The sequence below is a fragment of the Podarcis vaucheri genome (genome assembly GCF_965113315.1).
Source record: "Podarcis vaucheri genome assembly, chromosome: 18".
NCBI classification, from domain to species: Eukaryota; Metazoa; Chordata; class Lepidosauria; order Squamata; family Lacertidae; genus Podarcis; species Podarcis vaucheri.
The window spans coordinates 768,180-786,216 of NC_138756.1; positions in this window are offsets into that span (position 1 = coordinate 768,180).

The window sequence follows — 18,037 nt, forward strand, 5'->3', positions numbered from 1 at the left end:
CGGGTGAGGACCACCCTGAACCTTGGCCACTAGGGGAACAAACTGGTTGTGTAAAATGGGGGTTTTGTGGAGAGCGTTGGGGAGGGCTTGTTTTCCAGGGTGGGGAGTCCTGGCTCTGCTTTAGGCCAACCCTCGAGGGAACCACTTGAGGGGGGTCAGAGGGGCCCCGGTTTGCAACCTGAATAGAGCACCCACCTCCTCCTCCTCTGTGAATTTGCCCAAACTGCACCCTAAAGCCCTCCTTGGGGGTCTTTGCCTGGCTGAAGATGCGCCCCTGAACTCTGTTTGTGCCTCTTTGCGCCCCTGGGAGAAGGACAGAGAAGAACGCGGGGGGAGGAGACACCCGACTGCACAAAGTTATCATCTCACATGAGCCGCTCCGTCCCCCTTTGCCCAGACTGGCAGACGGCCCCCGGATTGAAAAAGCCCCCCCCCCCTTTTAGGGTCTGCAGGAAGTTGCTGGGAAAGGAGGAGGCCCCTCTTTTCCACCCCAAGAAATCCACTTCTTGCCACCACCAACTCTGTCACCGCAGTGGGTTGGGCTGGATGACCCCTTGGGTCCCTCCCAAATCCCTATGGGTCTAAGATCCTTGGGCGAGGGTCCTGCAATTCTGCTGCCTGCTCTCCCGGGGTCAGCTGAGGCCCTGCTGGCAGGCTCCCCTTTCCCCCTCCCCTGCCGCTGGCTCTGGCCTGCTCTTCTCCCCCCCCCCCGGCCGGCTGTGGTGCCAGGCAGACGGCGGAGGCAAGTTAATTATAGCTCCAGAAGAGCCAGAAATAGGATCTACCCACCTTGGAAGAATGGCAGGTAAAGGTGATAGACTATATGGGACTAGCAGAAATGACTGACAGAATCCGAGACCAGGGAAAAGAGACGGCGGAAGAAGATTGGAAGAAATTTAAGAATTATCTTAAGAAATACTGTAAAATTTATGAATTTTAGAATGATGTGGTTTTTAAAATCAAATGGAGTACAGCTGTAAAGATTAAGTGAAAGGAAAGTAAGGATGATAATTAGACAAAATTAAGGGTGAGGATTTGCTGAACTAAATTTTTGAAATGGGAATGCAGAAAGGGGAGGTATGAGGAGGTTGGTGAAATAAGTTTTATGAAAATAAGGTATTGAAACTATACTTGTTTTTTCTTTTTCTTTTATTTTTGTGTTTGTGTGTATTGATATGTTTGTTATAATTTGTAAAATCCTAATAAATATTTATTTAATAAAAAAAAAGAAATAGCTCTGGCTATTTATAGGAGCCTCTCTGAACTGGGTTTCTCCAGCAGCTCCTCGCTCTGGGAGGCGGCAGAAGGCAGGCGCCCAAGGCAACACAGGCAGGATGAGGCCTCTGCTCTCTAAGGCAGCCCCCCCTTGCATATGCCCCCCAGCCTAATTCCACGCAGGGAGAGGAGCAGCGTCCTGCAGTGCAGTGGGGGAGAGTGTCAGGCCCTGAGTTCGAATCCATGAAGGACGGTGGAATTAGAGCCTCTCTCTCAGCCTGGTCTACTTTGCAGGGCTGCTGTTGTGAGGATTAAGGAGGCCTGGGGAAGATGACAAGGGTTTGAATCCCACCGCTCAGCCACAAAGCCCATTGCATGTCTTTGGGGCCGGTCGCTGTTTCTCAGGCTGCCCTACCGCACAGGGTTGTTGTAGGGTTTATTATTAATTTTTTTTGCAAAAAAATTATTAGTTTTTACAATATCAGCGACAAATAAAAACATAAAACAAACAAAACATAACAAACATAAATCATAACCTTATTGAAAATAACAGTTATTTACTTTGTCCATCATCTTCATCTGCCATTCTTCTACTGTTGGTAATTCTTAAGTTTTCCACTTTTTAGCTAACAAAATACGAGCTGCAGTTGTGGCATACAAAAATAAATTAACATCTTTCTTGGGCAATTCCGAACCTGTTATTCCAAGAAGAAAGGCCTCTGGTTCCTTTATAAATGTATATTTCAACATTTTTTTCAATTCATTATAAATCTTTTCCCAGAAGTCTTTCACCTTGGGGCAGGTCCACCACATATGAAAGAATGTTCCTTCCATTTCTTTACATTTCCAACATGTATTATCACAATTACGATACATCTTTGCTAATTTTACAGGAGTCAAATACCATCTATACATCATCTTCATAATATTTTCCTTTAACAAAGTACATGCGGTGAACTTCACTCCTTTCTTCCACAATCTTTCCCAGTCCTCAAACATTATATTATGTCCTAAATCTCTTGCCCAATCTATCACCACCGATTTAACCTGTTCATCTTTTGTATGCCACTCCAGCAAAAGCTTGTATATTTTAAATCAGTTTTTACCTTCAGTATCTAACAACTCCATCTCCAACTTAGATTTTTCCAAGGCAAAACCATTTTTCTTATCCAATTTATACAATTCGTTAATCTGGTGATAATGTAGCCAGTTTAGCTTATCTTTAATTTGCTCAAATGGTCTTAATTTATAACCTTCCTCTTCCTCTATTAATAAGTCATAATATCTCAACCATTTGGTATCCATATTTAATTTTTTCTGGGCCTTTGCCTCCATTGGTGAAAGCCATCTGGGCATCTTTCTTTCTAAAAGGTCTTTGTATTTTATCCAAACATTATACAACGATTTCCTAATTATATGATTTTTAAATGCTTCATGGGCTTTTACTTTATCATACCACAAATATGCATGCCAACCAAACACATTATCAAATCCCTCCAAATCTAGTAAATCTGTATCTTCTAATTTCATCCATTCTTTAATCCAACAAAGTGCGGCAGCTTCAAAATAGATTTTTAAGTCTGGCAGAGAGAATCCCCCTCTTTCTTTAGAATCTGTAAGTAATTTGTTTTTAATTCTGGGTTTCCTCCCCTGCCAGATAAATCTAGAAAGAGCTTTTTGCCATTCTTTAAAACATTTCACATTGTCTTTAATTGGGAGGGCATCTTTGGCAGCACATTCATGTTAATCCCAGAAATCCGGCCCATTAATGACAATTTTAAGTTCGACCACACCTCTAAATCTCTTTTAATTTCATTCCATATTTTCTCATAGTTCCTTATACAAATTCAATTTTTCCCCAGACAGGTTCACCCCCAAATATTTAACTTTTTTCACAAAATCTTGGCCCGTTTTTTCTTGTAATATTTTCCTTTCTTCATTATCCAGATTTTTCTCTCTTACTTTGGTCTTGCTCTTGTTTAATTTAAATCCTGCTACCTGACCAAACTCATGTATTAGCTCCAGTGCTTTAACTGCACTGGGGTCTGGATCTTGTAATGTCAGAACCAAATCATCAGCAAAGGCTTTTAATTTGTATTGTTTCGAACCTACTGTGATACCTTTAACTTGTTCATCTTTTCTAATCATACTTAGCAAGACCTCCAGTACTGAGATAAACAGGAGAGGGGACAGTGGGCACCCTTGCCTGGTTCCCTTCTCAATTCTAATTTCCTCTGAAACCACATTATTTACAATAATTTTAGCTTTTTGTTCTTGATAGATCGCTTTAATACCATTTATAAAATCATGACCTCTCCCCATACTCTCTAAGTTATGCAACATAAAACTCCAAGAAACATTGTCAAAGGCTTTCTCAGCATTGATAAACATTAACATTGCTTTACAACTCTTTCTTGCTTCTAACTTTTCCAAAATATCCACAACATTTCTAACATTGTCTTTCATATGTCTTCCAGGCACAAATCCTGCCTGGTCTTTATGAATATACTCAGATAAAACCTTTTTTAGCCTATTAGCCAGTATATTTGCAAAAATTTTATAATCCACATTAAGTAGGGAGATCGGTCTGTAGTTTTTTACGTTGGATCTATCCTGACCCTGTTTAGGAATCAGAGTAATGCAAGTTTGTTTCCAGGTTTCAGGTGCTTCCACCCCCCCACCCCCCGTAAAATTGAAATAGATATTTCTACCAGATTCTACCAATCTTTCAATGTCTTATAATATTTCGCTGATAGACCATCAGGTCCTGGTGTCTTGCCAAGTTGCATTGAATTTATTGCATATTCCACTTCCTGACTTGTAATTACGCCATTAGGTAGATTCTTTTTATCCTTCGGAATCCATTGCAGTCCGTTGTTCTTTATAAATTGCTCGATTTTCCCTAGATCTTCTTTTGCTTTTTTATACTGTTGCTTATAATATTTATGAAAGTTTAGATTTGAAGGGAAAAGGAAGAGTTAAAGAATTTTGGTTGCTGTGGTTTAGAGAACCCAACCCACTACCCGTGTTTCCTACTTATACTCACTTCCGCATGCGCTGTTCCTGGTGATCCCGCGATCTCTTGACTGGTTGTTTAAGGCCGGCCTGATCAAGTGTTGCTTCCTCTGGTTAACCCTGCTGGACCTCCAGTTATTTCCAGACCCTGGGATCGATGGCGGACTGATTATTCCTCCTGGAGACTGCCTGGTGCGCACTGCATAACCAGTCCTTCCTCGCTTCCAGAATCCGGGTAACCAAAAGTCCCTTCGAGCGTGGTCGCCATCTGTTGTAAATAAAAATATGCCCTTTTCCCTTATGGGGTATCCAAGAGCCCATATAGAGTCCTTGCATAGGTTCCCTATTGGTAGGAGAGAATAACAGAGGCCAACCAGAGAATATTGAGAAGCAAAGCAGCTAGTAAGCTTGATCTTTATTGATCTGCTGCAACAGGGTGCTCCCCTCACCAGCAGGAGAGAGGAGGAACCACGAAAAATGGTGCGCAAGGCCTTATAAAGACTTTTGAAATTGCCACCCTGTAGATGAAGACCACCCCCAGAAACATCATACATACATCACAGAAAAAGGCAGTCTAAACAGAAATTTGAATATCTCCTTGTTTATCTCTTGTCTGGCAGGTTACTTGATTGGATTGCCTGCGGAGCCTGGCCAGTCTTTTGTAGTGATAAATATTTAGTTCCTGGGCCAGGTCACAGGCTCACACCCTATTCAAACCCCCCATAAGACAGGATTTGTGAAGGAAAAGACAATGGGGAGGCTTTTCCATTTTGACCTTGCAGAGAAAACATTTGGTCAGTTTAGGAATCAAAATGGTTCCAGGTTGGTCTTCCTGTGCTGATCTATGTATGTGCTTGGTTGGTACACTTATGAACATTACCATATATCTAAGACCATAAAATTCCTATCACAGTGGCATAGGTATCTGGAGCTGGAGAAGTGACTGCGAGTGTTTCATGTGACAATAAATATTTAATTCTCCACCATGTGCATTTCTTTGACTGAGCAGTGCCTAAAAGCCGTGCCCAGGGAGCCCCAAAACCCTCCCTTCGCAAGCACTCTGCACATGCACAGGTACTGCAACGTCCTGTGTCCCTGAGCCAATTTCTTGCGGCAGAGGGAGAAACATGGGTGGTCTCTCACTTAGCATCTCCATCTGTCTCGAGAGACAATGTAGGAGTTCCTGAGGGGGTTGAGGTCAAGCCCTTGAACGGTTGCAGTGTCTGCTGTGGTTGCAGAGACTGATGTGGGAGAGACGTGTTTTGTTGCAGCCGGGGCAGAGGAAGGCCTCCGGTTTTGCTGCTGCCAGGGCGTTTCTTCTCTCTGCGCTCCTCCCAGTGGCCATTCCTCCTCTGGTCACCTGACTGCCTGTCTCCAGGCACCATGGTCTTCAGCAAGGGATTCCCACATGGCGGGATCAATGTTGCCAGCCTTCATGCCACGTTGGCAGACATCTTTGTGAGGCTATTTGGGGCAGGGAAGAACTTCCGGCCACAGGCTCAGGGCGACTTTCCAGGCTGTGTTTGAAGATGGGCCCTGGGACTGGGTGACGTCTGGCTTTCAACATTGTGCTCTATCCCCAGAGAAACATTGCAATATACTGACAGATCACAGTGTCTGAAATACGAATGGAGCGAGGTAGAGGCGAACAGGGCAATGTCCCGGCATTAGGGGTCTGAAACAGACTTTTTTTTTTACTTTACAATGGTCATTTTATAGTACAGAGCAACAGATCCATGAGAGAAGCAATGATCAGCTTCACAGTTTCCCCCACATCACGGTTTTTTACACAGCACACGTAATGCAATTTGCGATGTAGGGCCACATCTATCAGCCTGGAAAGCTCAGTTGTTTTGAGCTGATAACGCCAAGGTTGCAGCTTCGATCCCCAACTGGGGCAACTGCGTATTCCTGCATGCAGGGGGTTGGACTAGATGATCCTTGGAGTCCCTTCCAACTCTGCAATTCTGTGATTCAATGCATATTATGAAACCGTTCCCACCATGTGGACTTCAAACCAGCTATGGATGATGTTGCCCAGCCCTAATGGGCACCACAGCGACAAAGAGAAAGGGAGAGTGTGCAGTTTGTCTCAGAAGGAGGACCGGGGGCATGTGGGAGTCCCTGGCTCGCCTTCCCTCTCTGACCTCACCCCTCCTGGCAGAAGGCTCCCCTTCTCCAGCTTCCTGCTCCCGCCTGGGGGCGGCTGCAGAGATGCTTCTCTCCCCGCTCTTTCCCAGGGGTGAGCTCAGCTCCTGAGTCTCTGCCAGGCCAGCGTGACTGGAGGGCAGGCGACAAAGGAAGCCTCTCCGCTCCATCCGCCCCCCCTTCCCGGCAGGCTCCGTGCCCCCCCCCCATGCCTCACATGATGCCTCGGTCATTGGCCTTTACCGAAAAGCCCCGTGTCACGGTTGGCTCAAGGCTCACAGGGAAATAAAGCCCCCCCCTCCCTCCCTCATCTCTTTGCAGAATAAACCCTTCCTCCAGATTGCAACACCCGCCTCGTGGGCTCCTGTGTCTATTTTGAGCCCGTCGTGGGTGCTGCACTTCATTCCCCAAACAAGAGCTGCTCACATCGTAGAGCGGAGGGAGAGCAGTCACAAGGCCGCCCTGCACACGCCGGCAGTCTTTGTCATCAAGAAGGTGCCGTCATGTTGCTGGCCTCATGTGACATGGGTGACTCTCCAGGGAAACCCAGAGGCCTGCCTGATCCTTCGCAGCCGAGCGGCAAGAGCTGAGTTCCTCCTCCTGCAGGAAGGCTCCGCTGCCAGCATTTGCGCCTGGCTTCATTTTGCAAAAGGGGTTTGCCACCGTTCTTTGAGCATGGGGCAGGCAGGGAGCCAGCAGAAGCCAAAGGCAGCTGAATGTTCTGAGATTCAGGACAAGCAAAAGAAAGTTCTTCTTCGTGCATTAATGAAATAATTATGTATTTGCCACCCACCTGCCTGGGTTGCTCCAGACACTCTGGGCGGCTTCCAGTGAAATAGGAAAAGAATAAAACATCAAAAGCTTCCTTGTGCTCTGCTCTGCCTCCGTGGTCTGAGGCTTCTGGATCCTGGCTGCTGGAGAGTGCAGGTGGGGCGAATTGCACTTGCGCTTGGATCCTGCTTGTGGGTTTCCTGCAAGAGGTACCTGGCTACTCACTGTGAGAAGAGGAGGCTGGACTGATCCAGCAGGCTTTTCACAGGATTATTGGAAAGGACCCTGAGGGTCATCTAGCCCAACCCCCTGCGACACAGGAGTATTTTGCGCAGCATGGGGCTCGAACCCACAACCCTGAGTTCAAGAGCCGCCTCCTCTCATGGCTGAGCTATTCCAGGAATGTTCCTGAAGCACAGGGTTAGAGATCCACCTCTCTGCTGCCACTTAATGGTGGTGGGGTTAGAAATCCCGGCGCCTGAACCTTGCTGGGCGCAGACAGAGGGAGACGTTGGGCGCTAGCCTGGAATATCCAGCCTCAAGAGTGCGATGATTTCCTGCACTCAGGCAGGAAATGTGGCCGACACAAAGGCGATTCTGTTAAGTTCCTTTCCACGCTGCAGAGGGTGACGCAAGGGACCCAGTTTCCGTGCGCCAACCACACGTGGCTCGCGCTTGGCACCTCCTTGCAGAATCCCACCTGCAGCCGCCAGAAGCGGAGCTTCCTCCCCTGTTTTCTGGGGGTTGGGCTCGGAGACCTCTTTCAGGGGCTGACCTGTGCTGACTCACCTGCAGCCTCCGCTGCTGCTCTCCCGGAGGCTAAGAGACTTGGGGGGGAAAGGTCAGGGAATTGGGTGAGGAGGTCATCTCCTCGGTGGCCGTCACGGCCCCCGCCCCCCACCTTTGCTGAAATGAATCCCTCTGAGTCAGCAGCCTCGATGAACCTGGCATATGTATTTATTCCACGGCTGTGTCGGAAAGCGAGTCAGGGCAGCCCGTCTCAAGGACGGGGAAGGAGCCCGTCTGCTGGGTCAGACCAAGGCTGGCCCATTTAGCCCAGCTGGCCAGATGTCTCTGGAGGTTCCATAAGAACGGAAGAAGAACCTGCCTTGCTGCTCTGACAGGCATCTTTTGGGTTGGGCACCAGACGGGGCTCCTTCTTCTCTCCCTGTCGCCTTGCATCCCTCTCCCTGCTTCCTCCTCACCTGCGCAGGAGTTCTTGAGCAGGATGCAAAAAAGATTCCAGGGCCGGCAATGGCGGAGCTTCATGCTCCGGCACCGGCGGGGGGGGGGGCGGAGAGCAGACGGGGGCAGGGCTGGCACGCATCCTGGGGGCGGGGCGTGCCACCTGCAGGGGCGGGTGCCCACCGCAGGCGGGGGGGGGGCAGCCGCGATGTCACCCTGCCGGGATCGCGCTTGCGGGGACAGTGTGCGCCCCCCGCCCTCCTCTTCCTCCGCCAGAGAGGGCTGGAGAAGGTGGAGCAGAGTTTGCATGATATTTCTGCAAGGTGGCCTTTTCTCTCTCCCGGCCACCCCACCACCCCTTCTTTGGAGAGACTAAATCTCTGCAGGCCGGTGGCCTGGGGGCAGCGTCCACTTCTGGCTATCAACCACTTGCAACCAAGTGACCATGCTGACCTCTCCACACCTGGGGGTGCCTGTTCACACACTAGCAACACATCCTGTGGAATTCTATCCATTATATTCTATCTGCACAACCTGAATGGATTTCAGGAACCAAAAAGGCCTAATGAAAAATACAACTTTCAAGCCATCTGTCCCCAAAATGGCAACTAGGCATTTCATTTTGACGACTGTAACCCTGGTTTAAGGAGCCATTTGGCGCCTAGCTGATATATCTGGCTTTCTCACTGCTTGGGGGTGAGCAACAGAATTGCTGAGTTGGAAGGGACCATAAGGGTTGTCTAGCCAACCCCTGCAACGCGGGAATCTTTTGGCCCAAACCAGCAAACCCTGGAGGATTCTCCTCCTTGGTGTGAGATCTGTGTCCAGGGATGCAAGGAGATCAAGGGGGAAAGAAGGACTTGCACTTTGGCCTGCTTCTGGCCCCGGGGGCCATGTCAAGCATGTTCTGCGGGGCTTGTGCATCAGCGCTGAGATCCTGGTAGCATGTCATAAATCTTCCTCCTTGGCGGAAGAGCCTCCCCCTGGCTGGGAAGCCAGGGTGGGGCAGGAGCTGAGCACTTACTGGAAAGCGGCTCTCCTTGGCCTCTTCCTGGGAACTCTTGCTTACTGGGGGAGAGTTCACAGCTGCCAGCCGCAATAAGTTGAGCTGCAGTAGCAGCTGAGAGCTTTCTGTAGAATTTGAATTTGCCCCGAATGAGGGAGAAGCACAGACTGGAGCAGTGCAGACTCCTCTGTGCACTGAGAAGAGCAAATCCAGGAGCAATTTCTGCACAAACTTCCCAGTTGGAAGAGAAGAGGAGCTGGTTTGCTCCAACGGATTCTGACTCTGGGGAGACCCTCAGAGGTCCACCTCGGACGGGAGCACTTTTGTCTTTTTCATTCTTGTTCTCTTTTATCTTTCTTTTTCTTTTTGTCACTTGTTTTATAAATGAAGTTCTTCTTTTAAAAAAGTAAACAAACACACACATATACAGTATAAGCTTTTCGCTGCCCACCGTCTTTCCCCAAGCCATTGCCCATTTTCCGTGGTGGTGTGTTCAGCTCATTTTCAAGGGATGCAAAACCACAATTATGGAGGCAGTGGATTTAAAAATAAATAAATTTGAAAATCCACCTCTGCCAACTGTGGGTAAGGGAACAGCCCTTTAGAGTCCTCCTGCTTTGCCAGTTGCCTAAAATAGAGCCTCTTCGGCCTCCTGCTCTACTCCCCCCAAGCTTCTTTTAGCATTGGGACCATTCCCTTTCCACACTCCTCCTTCTCCTCCTTTTTCTTCTTCAGCAGCAGTGGCTCAAAGCATTTCTCCACCAGCGAAACATCTGGTCTCCTGCCAAGCTTTCATGGGTGGTGCAGAGGGTTGGTGGCTTTCGAGGGGCTGCAGCAGCGGTGGGTGGGTGGGTGGGTGGCCCCGAACAGAGAGAGACACACAGGCAACCTCTTGGGGGCAGGATCCATAAAATGCTGCGGCACCTGAGAGGCAGGTTGGCAGGTTTCCTGCTCACAAAGGAGCTTTTGCAGGCAGTACCCCTCCCCCTGGGAAATGCTGTGCCATGTGGCGCAGGATGGAGCACTGTCCATATGGGACAGTTGCTGCTTTCCTGAGAAGAAATTCTGGAGGAGTCCATCATTCCTGTTTCTTGGTTTTTCGACAGCATCTTCCTGGCCAACACCTATTTTAAACTGGCCAGCTTATTGGGGCAGAACCCAGAGTGGTCCGTCCTCTGCTTATCTCCCCTCACTGCGATTAAGTGAAGCTACAGGGAGCTATGCAGGGGGCCTTCTCAGCTGTGGCCCCCACCCTGTGGAACCCCCTCCTGTCAGAGGGTGATAGGACATAAAGAACTACCTGACCTTTAGATGCACATTTCCCATAGGTCCCTCCTGCTTTCCCACTGCCCCCCAAAGGGAAGTTGGAGAGACAGCTGCCAATTCTCTGCAAGGGACAGTCCTGGCCCAAAAGGGGGGCAGGCCTTCATGTGAGCTGGGCTCTGCCCTGAACACCCAACTCCTTGCCCTTCTTTAGCTGGGTCTGGAGAACCATAAAAACCTGCCACAAGTCAGGGGGGGTCTTATTTCCACCGCCTTGGTTCCACATTCACCTTTTCTGAATCCAAGCGTGCCAGGCCTGTGCTTAGGTGGCCAGCGTGAGAGGGATGGGTGGCTCAGCACTTACGTTTTCACAACAGTCACTGAGCAGAAACTCAGAGCACACTGTGTTAAAATATATATTTAGCAGCAAAGCTGTGCTTCTTGCAGGTTCTTAAGAGAATCTCTGCCAGACCATCTGTGCTCATTGCAGTGTGAACGAAACTTTGCTAAGTTAATCCTGTTACGCTGGGCGGTTTTCCAGGGAGCAGATCCCACTGAATTGGAAGTTGCTTGCAGGTTCTAGTCAGTCGTAATTCGGTTGCAGCACTGACGGTCCCCAGCATCTCCAACTTCCAACTGGAGCTGGTCAGGATTCCTGCTCCCCCCCCCCTTGCTGGAGTATCCCACTGTGGCTACAAAGACCAGAAGACCGGTAACTCGTAACTGCTGCCTCCCACCTTGTTTTTGTGGCAACCAAGTGACCTCCCCTTGGCGCAGGCCTGGGCCGTGAGTCTGGGGGTCCTGGGCTGCCCAGACAATGAGACACCCCCCCCTGGCCTCACTGATGAGGTGAAGAAGGAAAGCAGAGCAAGACGCTGGGCATCCGCTGGGCTGCAGGATTTGCCGGAAGGAGGCGTGTAAGGTACCACCCAGCCGCCTTGGGGACTTTGCTCCAGATTTATGCAGGGTTTACTCCTGATCCTTTCCCCCTCCCAAAGATGTCCACAAGGCAGCGGGTGCAGATGCTTCCTCAGGCTTCTCTCCCAGAGCCTGTCTCATGGATGGGTATAGCAGCAAGGACCAGATTAAGGGGCATGGAGTTCCTGAGTGCTTTGTGGACCTTGCCACTGCTGCAACCCCCGGCTCCTGTGCATCTTTTGAAATCCCCAACCCTACCTTTCATCTCACACACCCCTGTGAACCCAGGCAGCTTTCTGGAGCCACCTCTGCAGACACAAACTAGGATGGGTTACCTGCCGCCACCCCAAAGGTTGCTCCCTTGCCCTGTGACGGAAGCTAGTGCAGCAGCTCACCTGTGACACTTGAGCTCTGCCATGCCTGGAGCAAAGTTTGAAGGCCCGGCTGTTTCACTGGCAGCTCAGGTTCAGAAATCCCACTCCAAGGGGCCACTTCTGGGGTTTGCCAGCCCCCCCCCCCCAGCCCACGGAGCCACGTCTGGCTGTTAACAGGAAAGCCAGCGATGGCAGTCAGTGCAGCAGCCGGCTTTGCAAGGGACACCAAGACTTTCAGGGTGGCCGTGGGCACTGGTTTCTGTGCCTGCGCATCTTTCGGAGAGGATAAGAAAAGGCAGGGGGGCCCCACCCAGTCCACCATCCTCACAGTGGCCAGCCAGATGCCTCAATGGGAAACCCACAAGCAGGATTCGAACACCAGACCATGATCTCCCCTCCCCAACTGGCATTGCTGCCTCCCAGCTGTGGAGGCAGAGGCGAGCCGCAGTAATGGCAGGGGCCACTAATAGCCATCTCCCTCCTCCTCCATGATTTTGTCACCAACCAAGGGAAGTCCTCTTCTGCCTCCTGCAGGAGGGAGTTCCGCAGTTCGGCTCCCTGGGTAAGATCTTTAAGCGCCATCACAGCAGCTCCCTCTCATTTCAAGGATTTCCATGCCCCTTTCCAAATAGCAACCCCCTCTTTTAAGGCAGCTGAACAATCACTATAAAAACAAGGCACTAATAAAATGAGCGGAATTAAGCCACAAACACAGATTTATATATATTCTCATCCTTAGTCATGGAGCGTAACTGAGTCATCATGTTTTATGCTGTGAGATCAGTGAAAATCTGTTCCATGGCAGGAGGCTTAGATTTGGGGGGGGGGGGGCTTGAAGTGCATTTGGCACAGCCAGCGCATGTGTGCTGCCTTTCCGTGGGGTAGTGAGTGGGGAGGTGGGCCTCCATTTTTGAGGGGGGCAGTGTTGGTTTCACCCTTGCCTCGAGGGGGGCACGAAGGTAGCCAGCCTTCCAGCTGCAAACTCCTCCCTTGGGGATTCTGGCAGCCTTTCTTTGTGTAGCAGTTGTAGCCCACCTTTTTCCTCCAAGGGGGTGAGTGGGGGGCTCCCTGCTCCTCGCAGAACCCCCACAGCAGCCCTGTGAGGTGGGCCAGGCTGAGAGAGTCACCAGCTGGTCCCCAAGGTCACGCCCCGTGGGCTTCATGGCTGAGTGGGGGGATTCGAACCCCGGTCTCTCCCAGGTCCTAGTCTGACTCTCAACCCTCTACACCACCACAGGATTTCTCTTCCCATGCAGGCATGCGTCCAAATGGGTGATCATTTTGGGATCGGGGGCCCTCGTGCATGCAGGTGTTTTCACCCCACTCACATCAAAATAATAGCATTGTAGTGTTGGAGGGGACTCCCAAGGGTCATCCAGCCCAACCCTCTGAAATGCAGGCCTTGCAACTGAAGAATCCCAATGAAGACCACCCAACGTCTGCTGAAAAACCTCAGACGAAGGAGCCCACCACCGTCTGAGGGAGACCATTCCCCTCAGGAAGGTCTTCCTCATGTCTAGTCAGAATCTCCTGTCAGATCAGGGACTCCCCTCCAGAGCAGGAGAGGTCTTATTTTACTGTTGCTAGCCGCTCTGAGCCCAGCTTTGGCTGGGGAGGGCGGGATATAAATAAATAAATTCTTCTTCTTCTTCTTCTTCTTCTTCTTCTTCTTCTTCTTCTTCTTCTTATTATTATTATTATTATTATTATTATTATTATTATTATTATTATATTACAAGCTTGCTCCATCTTGCGTGGGGCAGCTCTTCAAGTAATCCTGTCTCTGACCAATTTGAAACCTGCCTGGGGGCATAGGAGCCAACTCCTGGGGGCCGAGGTCCCTTTGCTGCCCCCAAATACAGTATTTGAGGGTGCTTTCCACCCCCCACCCCCGTTGATGGGCATTTCCATTCAAATGGAGTACTCATGCGGCATCTTGTGATCGATTATGCAGAGCGGGGCTTACCTCCCCCCTCCCAATATTTTATTCAGGTTGGCAGCCCTACCTGGCAGAGAAGGGTGCTCAGCGGGGGGGGGGGTGCGCTCAGCTCTTTTCTTTCTCTCTGCCTCTCCAGTCCCCCCATCCCCATCCTCCCGCGCTATCTTTCCCCTTTGTTTGGGGTGATGATGTCACCTGGAGCTTTCGCTGCTTCCTGCCATTGTGCTGGGTGGGGGGCAGCCCCTTCTGCAGACACAGGAGCCTCTGTTTCGCTGGGGAGGGAGAGACACTCACGCATTACATCATGACCAGCGGCTCTGCCTTGAGAGGCAGCTTAGGGGGGGGCTGCTTATCCCCACAGGGAGCCAAGGCAGCTGCTCAGCAAGGGCGGCTGCCAGGCATGCAGAAGGCAGCTCACCGCCTCACACCGCATTGCGCCTGTTGCCTGCCAGGGGTCTCTCTGCCCCAGCTCAGCCTGGAAGTGCCATGGGGTCGTTTGCATGCAGAGCAGGTGCCCTGCCCCACGGAGCTCAGGAAGAGTCCATGTTGCTCAGGAGGTGCCTGCAGTCGTGCCAGCCCACGCAGGCAGCGCTAAGGGCAGGTGGGGCTTCTGCTGCTGTGTGCATTGGGAGGAGAGGGGATGCATGCAGAAGGCCCCAGGCCCCATCCCCAGGGCGGACTCCTGAGCCACGGTTCCAGCTGGTTCTGCACCCTGTCTCTTCCCCACTTGCATCTCTGGGGGCCCCATCCAGCCCCACACAAGGGGCAGAGCCAGCCCCCTCCTTCTCTCCCTTCTCCTGAAACACCCCAGGAAGGAGCCAGCGAGGCCCCGGCTCTTTTCCTGTGGCCCTTTCAGAAGGTGACCTCATGCTTTGCAGGAACACAAAAAGGCTGTTTTGTGTGTGCTGCTCCAACGGAGGGCTGCTCTCCCCCAGCTTGTCTGGGGAGAACAAAGACGGCTCCATTTGTGCTTCCACACTTCCTGCAGCCAGAGTCCTCCTAGGCGCTGAATGAACAATTTGCTTCTTTTCTCTGCATTTAAAATTAGGTGGGGAAGAACTCACCCAATGTGTTTGGTGCAAAACAATGGGGGTAAGGAGAGGGTTAATGCGAGACCCTCCTGGGGGTGGGAGCAGCAATAAAGGGGTCCTAGGCCTGCCCCCCATTGCCCCCAGCAGGCAGGGATGGCGGCCAACTTAGAATTGTAGAGTTGGAAGGGACCCCCAAGGGTCATCTAGTCCAACCCGCTGCAAGACAGGAATGCTCAAGCATAGAATCAGGACCTGGCAAAGCTCAGGCTGCATCAGTGGCTACTGAATACCAGTGGTTGGAAATCTGTGGAACACCCTCCCAGAAGGTTGCAGGTTCAGTTCCCATATGGCATGGCAGGGGGTTGGGCTAGATGACCCTCAGGGTCCCTTCCAATTCTACGATTCCCTGATTCTATGACTAACTCATGGAGATGACTATGGGCACATCTGTGGCTACAGGCCATGTTAGCTCTGCTCTGCCTGCATGGTGGGAGACAATCAGGCAATTCCTTTCCCCCTCCTTGCAATTTCTGTTAGTGCAAAAATACTCTTAATCTCAGGGTCCTGGGCAAAATATTCCTGCACTGCAGTGGGTTGGGCTGGATGACCCTCAGGGTCCCTTCCAGCTCTGATATTCTATCCCTGCTTCAGCAGCTAAGGAGAGTCCTCCAGATTTCACCCATGTGGTTGGAGATGGGAGCAGGGTCACACCCTCCCTCCAGCCCCTTGGAACCAGGGAAGGGGGCAGAGAGAAGAGGCAGCTCTCCATGTCTGCAGAAGCTGACTTAGGCCTCACTCTGAAAAGATTTGTGACCCGGCGTTCATGGGTCATGAAGTGCCTCTGTCTCCATTCACCTAGGAAAGGGAGCCGGGGACGGAGGCACCGGGCTTCTGCCACTGCTTCTGTGGCCTCCTCCTCTCACGTAGGGACCTGGCCCTGCTCCAGCCCTGCCAGGCAGCAGGAAGGTTTGCAGAGTAAAGAAGCGAGAGGGAAGCAAAGGCTTCCTTGTTGGGTGGGGAGGGGCCCCAGGGGTCGTCCCCCTGCAAGGCAGGAACCGCAGTTTGGGTGCCTTGGGAGCATTTGCACCCTGGGAGGGGGCTGGCAACGAAGTCATGGCAATGCTGAGCGTCCTCTCACTCGCACCCCCCAGTTCAGGGCCTTGGGGGTGGGGGGGTGGGGCAGCCTGGGTGATTTCCCCAGCTTGGCCCGGGGCGCTGACTCACCCCATGGGTGCCCAGTCTGCCCTTCTGACAGCAAAGCATGTGGGAATACACCTCTCTCTCTCCTTGGTGGCTGTGAGTCCCGCTGCCTATCACAGGCACCCTCCCTGGGGCTGCCAGAAGCCATGATCTCTGCAGGGGACAAAGACAGGGGAAAGCAGGCAGGGTTCTCGGGAGGAGGCCTCTCAAATCTCCTCCTGCGCCAGAAACAGGGAGCCAGGAGGGGGAAAGGGCAGGATTCTCATGCCCCTCCAGCCCATCCAGATCTCTGGCCCAGGCTGGGGGGAGGAAGGCAGCTCTCCATCCCCCCCTCCAAAATGCTTTTTAGGGAACTGCTAAGCCTTTTCTCCCTCTAGACTTGCAGCATCTCGGGCAGAGGGGGGGGGACATTCCCGGTGCATTCAAAAGGGTTCCCTGTGTTCAGCATCCCCCCCCCACCCGCTGGGAATGCCCTGCGAACCCGAGACCCCGGAGAGCCACTCAGTCAGTGCCAGCAGTACTGAGCTGCAATGGCCTGACTGCATCAAGGCGGCTGAGATTGCAAACAGATGAATATCAGCCTGGATAGCTCAGTGAGTTAAAAGGGTGCTGATAAGGCCAAGGTTGCAGATTCAGTCATCCGAAGAGACAACTGCATATTCCGGCCTTGCAGGGGCTTTTGCTAGACGACCCTCAGGGGTCCTCCAAGGCTTCAGCTATGTGATCTCCCCTCCACAGTTGAATCCTCACTGCTGGAAACCACAAGGAGGGAAGAGTTGCTCTTGTGCTCAGATCATAGAATCATCAGAAGGGACCCCAAGTGTCATCCCGTCCAACCCTCTGATGCAGGAACATGGGAACTGTTACGGCTAAAATCTGGGTGCGGGGTTACTCTGCCACCCAGCTCATCGGACTAAGTCCATGGGTCCCTGCGGAAGAAAAATGAGCTCAGCCGGACGCAGGAGCAAACTGCAGAAGATCCAAGTTTATTGCGCAACAGGTTCAAGGCGAGATTGAACCCAGAGAAAGGGGTGACATGAACTTTTGAAATTTCCCTCCATATCCCAGAATACAGTGCATGAAACATCACGAATACATTATGGGAAGGTTGGGTTTCACAAGTTACATCATGAATATACTTTACACGTCATGAATACATTATGAAAAGGTGGGATTACATTAATTAGCATTTTCGGATGAGGGAGGGGGGATATGCGGAGCGGGAAATATACATAGATACACATTTATTGAGTACCGGTGGTGGCAAGACAATGGGTCAGAGATATGCATCGTCTGCCACCTAATATTGCCTAGAGGGAAGGTTTGGCGAATTAAGAAGTTCCTGCGTACGTGACCTGCCGCTTCGGGGATTATGGAAGTAGGGATAGCATCATGGAGTCCACGGGGAACTGAGTTGAATGACACTGAGAGCGAAGAAATCGGAGTTACGGTTGATTTTATATCAATTTCTAAAGATTTCGATGATTTCAAACCCATTCTGTACTATAGGGCAAAAGCAGAAACAGAATGGATACATTGTAACAGGAGGTCCCTGGTTTCGGATCCATTGTTCTCGCCGTGGGGGGCCGTCAGCAGCTTGTCAGGGGTGAAATGAGGCGTGCAGGAGCTCCCTGAGGTAGCTTCTGCAGGACGAATGCATGGCTGTGATTGGCTAAAGCGGGGCCATAGGAATAAGCGGGGCCTCGGATGTTCCTAGAAGGAAGGGGGAAAGGAGCCCCCCCCCGTTCCGTATCAGTCCCCCATTCGGAGATAGATTTGCATTAAAGTTCTGTAAGAACTTGCAAATCTTTTCTCCGCACCCTAAATCTCAGTGAATGGGATGTGTGGCTTTATGCAAACCTGAAAGGGACTTGCAAGCCATGCCTCTTACGGTCATTTGCAAGTATAGCAGTGCAGGTAGCTGCATATAGGGTATTATATAAAGAACACCTCTTGTATTTTGTTGCTAAAT